General features: G+C 40.8%; 1 pseudogene; it reads left to right on the top strand.

The window, feature by feature from the left end:
- The first annotated feature begins 427 nt into the window (after positions 1-427).
- LOC118529687 (ferritin light chain pseudogene) lies at positions 428-982 on the top strand (annotated as a pseudogene).
- Positions 983-11,905: the final 10,923 nt, after the last annotated feature.

The raw sequence follows: 11,905 nt of genomic DNA, 5'->3' as shown, positions 1-11,905 counted from the left end.
ATGGGTTACCCATGAGGGCATTTGCTGTGATGAGCACTTCATGTTGTATTTAAGTAATGAATCACTAAATCCTACACCTGAAACTAATATGACACTATATGTTAACTGGAATTTAAATAAAAGTTTGAAGAAAAAAATACACACACTCACTCACAGAAGCATTATAACAGGCTCCAACAGAAAACACCACAAATGCCCATCAAAAGTAGAATGCATAGGCAGTGCGCCCCCGCAGTCCTGCAGATCTGTCTCTTGCTTCAACAATGTTTGGACAGAACAGACCTAAGGACGCCCCTTCTACCAGCCAACGACCACCCTCCAACCTTATTTCCAGTCGCAAACTTCGGAGCCATCTTCTTGGCCACCCTCTGCCTCCGGGACCACCCAACACCCAATTATGAGCTTAGCTCCTTAATACAGATCAACCATGAGCTCCCACATTCGTCAGTAGTATGCCCCCGAGGTGGAGGCCGCCGTCAACCACCTGGCCAACGTGCATCTGCGGGCCTCGTACACCTACCCCTCTCTGGGCTTCTATTTCCACCAGGACGACGTGGCTCTGGAAGGTGTGGGACGTTTCTTCAGCGAGTTGGCTGAGGAGAAGCGCAAGGGCGCCAGGTGTCTCTTGAAGATGCAAAACCAGCGTGGCAGCGGCACCCTCTTCCAGGACGTGTGGAAGCCGTCCCAAGATGAGTAGGGGGAAACCCTGGATGCCAATGGAAGCTGCCCTGGTTCTGGAGAAGAGCCTGAACCAGGCCCTTTTGGATCTACCCGCCCTGGGTTCTGCCCGCGCAGACTCCCACCCCTGTGACCTCCGGGAGAACCACTTCCTGGATGAGGAGGGGCCACTCATCAAGAAGGTGGCAACCACCTGCCCAACCTCCGCAGGCTGGCCGGCTCCCAGGCTGGGCTGGGCGAGTATCTCTTCCAAAGGCTCACCCTCAAGCACGACTGGGAGCCTCTGAAGCCCAGCAGTCCTTGAGGGGTCCCTCTGGCATCACGCTGGTGCCAGGGCTTGGGCCTTGAGTCTCTCCCTGAAGCCTCTAGGCAGCTTTTTAAACACCCTGGAGCCCTCTCCCAAGCCGTGGGCCAGATGGAAACAATAAAGCTTTTTGCAGAAAAAAATATATGTGTATATATATATATACACACACATATATATACATATATATGTATATATATACACACACATATATATACATATATATGTATAATGCTTAAATTGTGGCGTACATTCAGTGAATAGTACAAAGCAATAAAAACGGACAGATTTCCACTTCATGCCTCGACAATTAAGAATCTTGTAAACACAATGCTGAATGATAGAAATGAGACCTCAAATGATACAGTGTGATTAGACATACACAAAGTCAAAATGACAAAACTTAATTTTATGTATGAGATGAAATTACAAAGTAAGGGGCGCCTGGGTGGCTCAGTCGTTAAGCATCTGCCTTCAGCTCAGGTCATGATCCCAGGGTCCTGGGATCCAGCCCCGCATCGGGCTCCCTGCTGCCAGGAAGCTGCTTCTCCCTCTCCTGCTCCCCCTGCTTGTGTTCCCTCTCTCACTGTCTCTCTCTGTGTGTCAAATAAATAAATAAAATCTTTAAAAAAAAAAAAGAATTTACAAAGTAAGTAGGTGTTGTAGCCAGCAATGGGGTTCAAATCCTCTCAGTACATCCCCCTGACCTCTTCCATAGCCCCATCTCCTCCGACCTTCTCTTCTGCCGGCCTATTACAAGGACCATTCTGATTACACTGAGCCCACCTGGACAATCCAAGACAATGTCTTTAAGATCATCTGATTAGCAAACTTAGTTGCATCTGCAACTTTAATTCCGCTTTGCCATGTATCATAACATATTCGCAGGCTGGTGGGGGGAGGGGGAGAGAATTAGGAAGTAGGTGTCTCTACCAGTTATATTATTTAAGTCTTGAAACACAATTTTCTGTCACTAGGTTTCTTTTCAGCTCACCTAAAGCCACATCTTGAAGTTAAATTCATATTCAAAATTGAGGTAAAATGTAATGCCAAATTTCATTACTGTACTCTGCCAGTGGGATTTTACACATTTACTATGCCAATATGGAAATTAAGTTGAATAATCTCCTCTTCCAGCTCAGACCCAAATATAAAATGAAACTAAGTAGGTAGATATTTGTAAAAACATAGTGAAACTCTGGCATAGTGTATGTTGAATATATGTTGAATAATAGTATGTTGATACTATTATTCCTTCATTATCATCAAACTCTGATACAGATCTTTGAACTAATTGCAGCTACTGCCTAATTCTATACTGAGTAAAGGAATGATTTATAATATACATATTGCAGAAAAGTTTCACTATGAAGAATGAAAGCAATGGGATACACACACACACACACACACAAATAAAATGCACGTTGCTCCATAAGTCTCTATACATCTGCTGCTCTCAAACTACTCAAGTTCTTACAGTCCTAGTAAGTTGAGTTAGAAAGTAACTGCCACATTATCATTTGAGACTTTCTCAGGTAAGTATTGGTCTATTTCCTACATTTACAATAAATGAAAACTGGAGGAAGTATTAAAAATATTGTTTTGTTTTGACCTTGCGATAATACAACCAACACAGTTACTGCACTGAATTTTTCGGACCATCACATTCTGGAAGGTAGTGCTTTATTTTTAAGAGTGGGAAGGTATGGGCTAATTTAAGCATTTCATGTTACTTATAACACCACTGAGGCACAGGGAAGTTGATTTCTAAAGCCAAAGAAGAGTTGCTAATAGACCTGGGACTGAAATTTAGTCAAGAACACTTAAGGTCACAGAAAATGTGCTAGGTCTTTGGTCGCCTGACAGTGCTTTAGCAAAAGGAGGTACTCTGTAGAAATGGCCAATATAATTCTTCCTTAAATGAGAACAGCTCGCCCATCCATCTTCCTATCCATCTCTCCTTTCCTCCTCCCCTCCCACCCTCTTCATTACATAGCCTAATAGCATCTACCAAAATTAACTGAACTTTTGGGCGCCTGGGTGGCTCAGTTGGTTAAGCGACTGCCTTCGGCTCAGGTCATGATCCTGGAGTCCCGGGATCGAGTCCCGCATCGGGCTCCCTGCTCAGCGGGGAGTCTGCTTCTCCCTCTGACCCTCCTCCCTCTCATGCTCTCTGTCTCTCATTCTCTCTCAAATAAATAAATAAAATCTTTAAAAAAAAAAAAAAAAAAAAAAAAAAAACAAAATTAACTGAACTTTTATTTGACAACCTATGTACTCCAAACTTCCATTAAGATGATAATGTTCAATTTTAAAAATTCTTTTGAAAAAAAATCAAAGTAGCTCACCCTTTCTTTGACCTTCAATACTGCTTTCCTTTAATGTCAAAAATTACCTATTTTAACAGAGAAACTACTTTCCAGTTAGCATCCCCAACTGTCAAAGTAAAGAATGCTTTAGGAATTTCCCAACAGCTTTAAAAATTACATTCTTGGAGTGCCTTTAATCCTTACTGACTTACACATTCATCCAATAAACATTAACTGGGCACTTACTACATAAGTCACTAAAATCTAAGATTCTAAAAAATAATCATTAGAATAGCACTTAAGAACCCATCTCATTTGATAGTTACAATCAAATATATTTTACCTAAAGCCTTTTTTCATTGTCTATGATTTTTCCGAATATGAATCGCATCTCTAATTACTAAAGAGACTTGTCTCTAATAATTACCCTGAGTTTCTACATAAAAAAACTATTAATTTGCATAATCCTAAATTTAAAATGTCTGATAGCCCCAATTCCTTGATTCGCATTTTTAAATCCCCCTTTAAATACGTCTGTTCCTCATTTAAAATTTTATCACCTCTCAAATAAAAATCTCAGTTTGAAGTTGACTTAGAATTCCAATTTGACAATGATTTTCTTCTTAATTGTGAACTTCTTCATCTGAATTTCACATAGAAGAAAATAATTGCAAAGATCAGAACTTAATTTAAATATATTTTTTTTGGTGAAAAGTTATGTTTCTAGAGCTTGTATTTACCTGTCGTTCATGCTTTACTAAGTTATGAACAGAAGACAAAAATAAAGGTATATATTTCCATGGCAACATATGTCCCAGGTTCTATTATTTACTATCTGGGTCAGTGTAGGCTGCTTGGGCTGCCATAACAAAATACCACAGACTGGGTGGCCTCAACAACAGGAATTAATTTACTCACAGTTCTGGAGGCTAAATCCAAAATCAAGTCATGATCAGTTTCCGGTGAGAGCGCTCTGCCCGGCTTAGAGATGGCTACCTTCTCACTATTTCCTCCCATGGTCCATGGCCTCTCCTTGGTATGTGCACGCAGAAAGAGAGAGCAAGAGAGCAAGCTTCCTGGTGTCCCTTCTTATAAGGACACTAATTCTCTAAGATCAGGACCTTAACATTATGACTTTGGCTAATTTTGATTACTTCCTTAGGGCCCCATCTCCTAATACAGCCACATTGGGGGCTTAGGGCTTCAGCATATGAATTGGGGAGGACAGAACGTTCAGGCCATAACAGTCAGCTTAAATAGCCATATATAATGGTAATTCATCTTTAAATGTGATCTGGAAGTATATGTTAGGAGTGCTTTCCTGGCCAGGAAATGCAGGAATACACACAGGTACTGTAAGCCTTTAGGAATTATGCCTCTCCCAGAATTCTCTTAAAACAGCCCTGGAAGAGAGATTCATTAAGTCAGTTGTAGGCATAGTTTGTTAATGAATGATATCCCAATACCAGGTCTCCTCCAGAAATATACAGTTTTTTAAAAAGATTCCATTTATTTATTTGACAGAGAGGGGAGAGAGAGTGAGAGAGAACACGAGGCAGGGGAGAGGCAGAGGGACGAGCAGACTCCCTGGATCCTGAGATCCCAGGACCCTGAGATCTTCCCCTGAGCCGAAGGCAGATGCTTAATCAACTGAGCCACCCAGATGCCCCCAAATACACACTTTTTAAAGTACGTCTCTGTGGTGGTCATTACTTTCTGGATGTGATCTATGATAAACGCAAGATACCAAAAAGAAGGTGACACTGTCTTTTATGTGGAGAGTTTCCAAGTCTGCTAAATTGGCTCCAGCTGTACTGGTCTGAGTCACCAGATCCCAGAGCCATTTGTGGTAACATTAGCGAGGTTTAAAGATAGCTGTGATGCATAGAAATTCTCATCCCGCACAGGTAAGTGCTATTTCCTGGGACCAGCAAGGGAAGGAAATAGGCACAGGACAGAGGTCTGAGGCTCTGGTGTTGCCTAGGTCAAAGAGGCTCAGCTGTTGCCAACAGTTGTGAAGGTGAGGATTGAGGTGGGTTAGGGATCGACTTCGGATGGCAGAGGTCTTCAGATGTTTTCTATGGACCAGACTAAGGCCTTTCTTTTGTGAGGTTGTGAACATTAGTACTATGTTATGCACAAAGCCCTGGCACTCCATTTGGGATCAAGGTCCCAAGGAATTCCTACTGCACTGCGTGGTTGTTGCACTTGAGTCAGATTCTAGCTTCACGTTCAGAACAGAAAGTGTACCAGCTTAACGGGCTCATACACCTCAGCCAAGAATTCCATTTTACAGGTGGAGTGAAAATGGCAGAGAGAGAGGAAAACTTTCCCGAAATAATGTATTCATTTTCCCAGAAATCTTACCGGAGTTGCACTGTGATCTGTTTTGTTAGCCAAGCACAAAAGCGTGAAGAAAATCTATATTGCCCCCACTGGGAATCTCAAACATAATGTACTCCTATGTAAGTGCCAGCGCAAAAAAAAAAAAAAAAAAAAAAAAAAGAGGATTGAGATTCTAAGCCATTGGTTGATATTTCCGCGAGCAGTCTTCCTGCCATGATGAAATTTAACGGAATTTGCTGTTCTAGTTTCTGAGACTGCTCGAGTCAGTCAGTTGCAGTTGGACTCATTACCACGGGGAGGCACTGTTGAGCTGTGGGACCTCCCTGGACTCCACCTTTAGGGATGTTGGCGCGTGAACCGAAGTTCTGTGTTGGGAGCCCCGGGAGTACCACAGTACACTGAGCAAGCTGCACCCCACATAAACAAAAATCATCAACAGCTGGAAGGCAGGTCCCAGCAGAAGGCCCACAGAATCCTTGTTCATTGGCCCACATACACCTGATCACTTAGCAAATAATGGGCACCAAAGGCTAAGCATTATTCTAGGCACCAGAGGTACGTCTGAACAAAATATATCAAAATTTCTGCTCTCAAGAAGCTTCCACTTATAAGAAAAAAAAATGTGAACCTAGAAACTTGGTTTTAAGAAAAAAATTCACACTCATATTGAAAGTAAGCAGTGGCTTAAAGGGCTAAGGTTCAAAAACCAGGGTTTGGGGAGTCTGGGTGGCTCAGTAAGTGTCTGCCTTCCGTTCAGGTCATGATCCCAGGGTCCTAGGATAGAGTCCCGCATCCGGCTCCCTGCTCAGCGGGGAGCCTGCTTCTCCCTCTGCCTGCAGCTTCCTCTGCTTGTGCTCTCTCTCTCTCTCTGACAAATAAATAAATAAAATCTTTAAAAAAAATCCAGGGTTTGGAAGTGGGTTAGAGTACAGAGAACATTGACTTTGACTTGGGAAATTTATAGACTCTTAGAAGCATGAAGTATTAAGGGATGGACCAACGGGTAAGAACAAGATAAAAAACTGACTATGTACACAGTGGAGACACACAAGGTGGGATTAGTGAGATCAGGAGGCAGAGCCAGGATGGAGCCTGAAAGAACATACAGGAAAATCATGTTTTATTTAATAGCTATGGCTTTACCATGAGCAGGGAGGATATTAGTAAGAGCACCTACCTCATCTACACAAGTACAGTATTTATGATTAAATTTTGTTAATATTGAGCAGCTATAGAAAAAAATCTGGGGCTGCCTGGGTGCCTCAGTCGGTTAAGCCTCTGCCTTCGGCTCAGGTCATGATCCCAGAGTCCTGGGATCGAGCCCCACATTGGGTTCCCTGCTCGGCGGGAAGCCTCCTTCTCCCTCTGCTGCTCCCCCTGCTTGTGCTCTCTTGCTCTCTCTCTCTCTCTCTCTCAAATAAATAAAATCTTAAAAAAAAAAGAAAAAGAAAAAGAAAAAAAATCTGGTTTAAGATCCCATACTTTGAAATGTTCCCAGAGCAAGTTCTAGCTTTAACTGCTCACCTGTATTTGTTCCTCCATTTTAATTGGACAGCTATATAGAGAGGAAGGCTCTGCATTTTCTTTGTCATGGGATTTACCACAGGTTCCTTTAATTGTCAGTCTCCCTTACTAAACTGTAAGTTCTGAAAGAAAAACTACTCTGATGTCATTATCCTTATATTCATTGCTGGCACCTATCACAGTGCCTCATTTCATACTATGCAGGGCCACCTTATATAGTTGTGCAGGTTGTGCACTGCACAACTCCAGGGGCACCACACTTATAAATATGATGTGAATGGCACCCCAAAGTCACACAGTCCACAACCTCACAAGCATTTATGGTTGCCCTGGACCTCATCAGTGTTTATTAAATTAATGAAAATATTTTTACCACTTATGATTTGTTGTCAGATGTCAAATAAATATGCCAACTTATGACACACATAAGTGTACATGGCAAGGACAATGGCATTGTATAATAAATGAAATGGATTTCTATTTTATTCTTAGACTAAAAAGAGGTGGCTCTGAAAATTTGTGTTGATTACTTAATGAAGTGACAGAACAAGAACACCCATTTAAAATAAAAAAGCCTTCTAGTTTGAGAATAAGTGCATTCTAGTTTCCAATGAAATGGATGATTTTTTAAAAATTGGAACTTTTAATATAGTTAAATTAGCAAACTAGAAGATTCACTTACTTGGGTAAACAGAAAGCCTGGGGAAATTTTTTTATTTTAATAGAATTTGGTCTCCCCAAAACATCCCCACAAAGTAATCTTAATAGTTAGATATGCTTTGACAATATAGCCACCATTTTTTCCACATCATACAGTCTATAAAGGTAACGTAAAATACTTTTTTTTCCCTAATGAGCTTCAAGTTTCCCGTAAGAGATACAAATTAGTAGTCAAGCCAAAGTGATGAATGTCCATGTGTAATCTTACAAACAATAAGCTGAGGTGAAGTGACTGAAAGCCTCATCATTTTCATTTGTGCAAGGAATTTTGCAATTTTGGTGTCTTTCTTATTTTTCTTGCCTATGATTTCTTGCTCCTTTGGGATGAGCTCCCAGTTCATGTACACTGTTAGCATAGGTGTGTGTGTGTGTCTTTAAGAACAGTAGTCAGGGCAGAAGACATGAACAGACATTTTTCCAAAGACATCCAAATGGCCAACAGACACATGAAAAAGTGCTCAACATCGCTCAGCATCAGGGAAATCCAAATCAAAACCTCAATGAGATACCACCTCACACCAGTCAGAATGGCTACAATTAACAAGTCAGGAAACGACAGATGTTGGTGGGGATGCGGAGAAAGGGGAACCCTCCTACACTGTTGGTGGGAATGCAAGCTGGTGCAGCCACTCTGGAAAACAGTATGGAGGTTCCTCAAAAAGTTGAAAATAGAGCTACAGTATGACCCAGCAATTGCACTACTGGGTATTTACCCCAAAGATACAAATGTAGGGATCCGAAGGGGTACGTGCACCCCGATGTTTATAGCAGCAATGTCCACAATAGCCAAACTGTGGAAAGAGCCAAGATGTCCACCAACAGATGAATGGATAAAGAAGATGTGATATATATATACAATGGAATATTATGCAACCATCAAAAGGAATGAGATCTTGCCATTTGCAACGACATGGATGGAACTGGAGGGTATTATGCTGAGTGAAATAAGTCAATCAGAGAAAGACATGTATCATATGACCTCACTGATATGAGGAATTCTTAATCTCAGGAAACAAACTGAGGGCTGCTGGAGTGGGGGGTGGGGTGGGAGGGATGGGGTACCTGGGTGATAGACATTGGGGAGGGTATGTGCTGTGGTGAGCTCTGTGAATTGTACAAGACTGTTGAATCACAGATCTGTACCTCTGAAACAAATAATGCAATATATGTTAAGAAAAAAAAAAAGAAGAAGAAAATAGCAGGAAGGGAAGAATGAAGGGGGGAAAATCGGAGGGGAAGACAAACCATGAGAAACTATGGACTCTGAGAAACAAACTGAGGGTTTTAAAGGGGAGGGGGGTGGGAGGATGGGTTAGCCTGGTGATGGGTATTAAGGAGGACACGTACTGAATGCAGCACTGGGTGTTATACACAAACAATGAATCATGGAACACTACATCAAAAACTAATGATGTAATGTATGGTGATTAACATAACAATAAAAAATTTTTTAAAAAAGAACAGTAGTCAGAAGTAGTCTATTAGTTTGTATCCAATCATGCTGTCTATGAATGTTTCTATCATCCCAAAATAAACATTCATGATCTTTTCCAAATTGTCACTGTAAAATGTAACATAAACCTTTGCAAGTAGAATAAATTGAACTGAAGTTATTTTATCCACAAACACAATGCCTATTAGAACCACCTGACATGGGGAGCTTTGGAATGTGGTACCCTCCACGGTCTATAACTGGTGTCATCGATGAGACATCTAACCATGGCTGACCACTTATAAGGCCTCAACATTTTGAATGAAGCATTTTCTTTAGTGAATAAATAATGAATGTACCTATTGTTATTATGACTCTAGAATTCCATTTAAAGCAGATACTTTTTCAATACAAGTAGAGAGAAATTTAATTACTAAAGCAACAAAAATAACTGGTGGTTAAAAAATAAAACACCTAGATTTCAAAGCAAGGACCATTTGGGGCACTAGTTAAACATTCAGATTTCTGCAATCAAAGCCAGAATACAATTTCAGGTGGATGAAGCTGCAACGGACATGGGATTATTCGACAAGCTCCCAGGACAGTCCTGCACATGCTACATCTTGAGAACCAGTGACTTAAGAGTTTTCAAGTTCATTTAATAGTTTTATTTAGTTCATGTGGCCTGAGAAGTTCAGACATCTGCTTTCTAAACATGGAAATATTAAAGAGGCCATGGGTATCTAAAATGAGACTCCTGTTTAGCTCTGTTTATATTTAGATATGTTTGCCAATATGTCTGAATTCAATTTCCAAACTAAAAGTCATAGTTTCAAGAACCTGAGGTTTCACTCTGCTTGCAAGCTAACAAGTTAGGCTGTCAGTTTCGTGCATACTGGTAGACAGGTGACTACCGGCTCAGAGACCTTGAATGGGGGTGGGGGAGGGCTCTCCTGGATGGTCCAGGTGGGTCTGGTCTAATCACATGAATCCTTGAGAAACTTTCCTGGCTGGGGTCAGAGAAAGAGATGTGAGGATGGAATCAGGGCCAGAGAGATGCTACCTTGCTGGCTCTCAAGATGGAGGAAGGGGGCCATGAGCCAAGGAACAAAGTGTCAGCCTTTCGAAGCTGGAAAGGGCAAAGAAATGAATTTCCTGGAACGTCCAGAAGGAACACAGCCCTGCCAACACCTTGATTTTAGCCCAGTGAGACCTGTCGGTCTTCTGACTCCCAGAATGGTAAAAATAATAAATACGTGCTGTTGTTTTCCAACTCAGGGCTTGAACTCGCAACCCTGAGATCAAGACCTGAGCTGAGATCAAGAGTCGGATGCTTCACCAACTGAGCCACCCAGGCACCCCATAAATATGTGTTGTTGTAAACTACTAACTTTGAGGTAATTTTTTAATAGCAGCAATAGAAAAATTAATACAAGCAGTAGCCAGAATATCAGCATTTTTGTGCCAATTCTCCCAAGCCCTAGTTCTCACAGGGCATTGCAGAGAAAGCCAGGTGATACTCGCACACGCAGTGGGTTCCCTTTCAGAAGAATCCTGAGCTTAGGGAACCTGAATCTTTTGTGATGAGAAGTAAGCAGGCCTGTATTTCACTCCAGAGGGAGACACTATCTCTGTCTCCCAAGCCATTTGCTCTACAAATATCCTTGAAAAGATTCTCTGAAACGAAGGGCAGTTGGTGTTTCACTGGCAAGGTTCACAGGAACACAAGAGACCAATACACAATTGTTCTTCAACACAAGATGCCATCCAAATCCATTACTCAAGTGTTCCTGAAATACAGAGTTTTCATAATTCAAACTGAGTGACTGTAGTTTTTAGCATAACAATAGGTGATGAAATTGATAAAGGTTGATATAGCCATATAAGCAATGTCTGCTAATGAGATTCAAAAAAATAAAATCCATTATTTTAAAACCAAAATTAACATGAGCATATGCTGGGTTTCTTATATTTATGATATTAAACATACACGAACACACAAATATGCCATTATTATTGAAATTGCTATAGGTAAAGAAATCTCATTATTGCTAGTCTGGAACTTTTTGGACTGTAAACTGCTTTTCACCTTGAGACAATTGTTTTTATTATGGACTTCTTTAATACTGCGAAGTTTTTTAGTATTCTCCTTATCATAGCAAAAGACGACTATGCTTTTTTAGATAAGATTTATTTTTCTCTAAAACTTAGAAATAGATTTTTATTGGACTCTTGGTTAAATTGGCCCAAGTTACAAAGGGATGAGTATAAACGCATTTTCCAGTAAAAACAGCTGAAAACACCCGAGTATGATAAACTTTCTTGTCCTTCTCGAGTTGATCGGCTAAATTAAACCCTAATTACTCATTTAAAAGAAGTACTTTACATCTTCTAGCTATTATTAAATAAAATAGTATCTATAAACGGAGATATATTTCAACAGCAGTAGAAAATATCCTGGGTCATGCAGTTTGCCTCATAAACATTACAGTCACCACGGTTACTATTATAACCCCTAAATCACAAGGCCCTCTATTCTGCTCAGGTTAGCCAGTGTTTGTGAAATCTGTTCTGTGTGTCCTTCATCAGAAC

This window comes from Halichoerus grypus, chromosome X (genome assembly GCF_964656455.1).
Source record: "Halichoerus grypus chromosome X, mHalGry1.hap1.1, whole genome shotgun sequence".
Classification (NCBI taxonomy): Eukaryota; Metazoa; Chordata; class Mammalia; order Carnivora; family Phocidae; genus Halichoerus; species Halichoerus grypus.
The sequence above is the reverse complement of the archived record's forward strand: the minus strand, read 5'-3'. Positions and strand labels throughout refer to the sequence as shown.